The 2,674-nt window shown below is 39.8% G+C and overlaps 1 long non-coding RNA gene across 1 annotated transcript in view; it reads left to right on the top strand.

Moving 5' to 3' along the window:
* Positions 1-1,591, top strand: part of LOC108307322 — a 17,477-nt gene extending 15,886 nt beyond the window's left edge. Inside the window, exon 3 of the long non-coding RNA XR_001826504.2 lies at positions 1,406-1,591. This is a non-coding gene — a long non-coding RNA (uncharacterized LOC108307322). The remainder of the gene's footprint in view (positions 1-1,405) is intronic.
* Positions 1,592-2,674: the final 1,083 nt, after the last annotated feature.

Here is a 2,674-nt window from a genome sequence, read left to right on the forward strand (position 1 = left end):
TTTTTAGTAGAGACGGGGTTTCACCATGTTGGCCAGGATGGTCTCGATCTCTTGACCTCGTGATCCACCTGCCTCGGCCTCCCAAAGTGCTGGGATTACAGGCATGAACCACTGCACCCGGCCCATAAGACAGAGCTATCTTAACGTAAGTTCTTAACAGCTAACTTCAGAAAACTTAAACAGTTTATGAAAGTGGGTAAAATCTCTACAAGTCTTTGAAGAATATTAGCTATGAAAATGATTGTTATTTTTCAAAAAATAATAACAAGAACTTGGAATGGATAGTTATTTTGGTCAGAAGATTAACAGGGATTCTCTGACACCTGGGCAGATTCCCCATCTGATCTGTGCTCCTTCCCATTTGAACACTGGATAACTTTGAGAAATCTCCTTGGAGCATGTAGAAAAGCCAGCACAAAAAGCCAGGACATGGGCATGGACATACACATTCTCCACCCTTACACTCTTCTTTTTGTTTCTCTTGCTATTGCTACTATCATACCACCATCACTGAAATCTAGCAATAGTGTTAACATGTGCAATGGGTCGTTTTTGCTGGTCAGAGTACTTTCTAGGCTAAAAAGCAAAGGAAATAAAACAAATTTTCAACAACCTGTAGTGCCATATGCTGCTTTAAAGTTTATAAAGCAAGGCTGGGAGCTGTGGCTCATGCCTGTAATCCCAGCACTTTGGGAAGCCGAGGTGGGTGGATCACTTGAGCTCAGGAGTTTGAGACCAGCATAGGCAACATGTTGAAACTCTGTCTCTATAAAAAAGACAAAAATTAGCCAGGAGTGGTGGTGCACGCCTGTAGTCCCAGCTATTCGGGAGGCTGAGTAGAGAGTATCATTTAAGATCAGGAGGTCGAGGCTGCAGTGAGCCATGTTCACACCACTGCACTCTAGCCTGGGTGACCAGGTGAGACTCTGTCTCAAAAACAAACAAAAAAGCTTATAAAGCACCTTCACATAACCTGCAGGTGCTGTGCCCAGGGAACTCATTCTACTAAAGTTGCTCTTAATCTAAAGGGGAAGCAGTGAGATAAGCTGATTACTCTCTGGGGTTAGGGATTCTATGTTTCTTGTTTTGAAGCCCTGATATTCTGCTATCAGGTTGATGGATTGTTTGAGTAGACCCACCTGACAGTGTAAAGGAAATAGTTCTGATTTTTCTCCTCTCTAGGAAGTAAGAATGACCTAGAACAGATATCCTTCTCCAGGGTTGAAGGAGACACTCACGGTCACAAAAATCTAGGACAAAATGTTTCATTCAGTAAAACTAGCTCCTACAGTAAGTTATGTTACATTCAGCCAATTAGGGATTAATTTTCAAAAGATTCCAGATAAGCAAGGGTAATTTGAACTTTGTAAAACATTGTTATAAACTCTTCAATGGTCCTTTCCAGAGAGCTCTGTCCACCCTTGAGTAACTAGAAGCGCGCCTTTGCTCAAGTTGAGAGCTGATATCAGGACAGAAACATGTACTGCCATGTAGAAGGGTAAAGAGTAGCGAAAATACTAGAAATTCCACCTTAAAGTGGCCAGGTTTTTAATAATTAAGGTACCAATAAATATAAAGAATATAAAATGGTTCTTAAGGAATATAACCAAACTGGGTTTCAAATTGTTTTTTTAGGGACATGGACACAGATTCCTATGAAAGCCTTATATTTAGTGGTTAGGTATCAGGTTTATCCCTAAAATCTATTAAAACTATATTGACTCTGAAATGGCACTTTTAATTCCCTTAAGATTCCATCCTCACCTACTCCCAATGGAAGTCTTCAATTTATTAGATAATTGGAAAATTGAGACTGGAGACTGAATTGAACCATGAACCATGAGGGGTGAGGAGTGGGTGAAGGTGGGCCTTTCTTGGTTTAGCAGCACTCAAATTAGCATAAGAAGAAACTTATGCTACTTCTGGGAGATGACCCAGAAAATGTGGCCATCAAAAACAACAATGTTCATATGTCTGAGTCCCATTTATTAAATCTATGAGTTAGTGACTGAAGGACTTAGGTTTCTTTCAAATTAAGTTAAATTCCATTAGAATAAGATTGATAACTTGGACAAACTTTACTTTTAAGATTCCTATGAAAGGGACTGTAGTACTACTGTTGCACCTTATCCCATTCAGTCATCAGAACTTGTGTTGGGCATATGGCCAGTCCCTAGAAATACTTGCTTCATGAATTGAATAAGACGATTAACTAAGATGACTGACATGCCTTGGTGTAATCGGCCTTTGCAAAGATGAACTCTTCAAGGTTTGTCTAAGATTTGAGAAGCCCACTGAGAGTGTGCCAATGGATTATTAATAAGCACTCATACAAGTAAATGTAGTCAATCCACAGCAAAACTTCAGCACTAATGAGATAAAAAGGCTTTGGGCATATTACCTAACCTCAATGTCCTCATCTATAAAATGTAGATAATAGCAACAACTATCATATAGGGTTATTATGCGGATTAAATGAGACAAGGCACATGGAGTAATTAGAAGAGTGTCTGGCAGGTAGGAATTAGGGGAATGACTATGCAGATGCATTTATGTAGATGAGCAGACCTCTAGGGTAACTCAGGAACAATAGAAGGTCCTAAACATAAAGGGGTCATGGGAACCCTACACTGTTTATGAATCTTGGCTGCATCATTGTGAACTAATTAAGGAC

Source organism: Cebus imitator, unplaced genomic scaffold (assembly GCF_001604975.1).
Source record: "Cebus imitator isolate Cc_AM_T3 unplaced genomic scaffold, Cebus_imitator-1.0 Scaffold78, whole genome shotgun sequence".
Lineage (NCBI taxonomy): Eukaryota > Metazoa > Chordata > Mammalia > Primates > Cebidae > Cebus > Cebus imitator.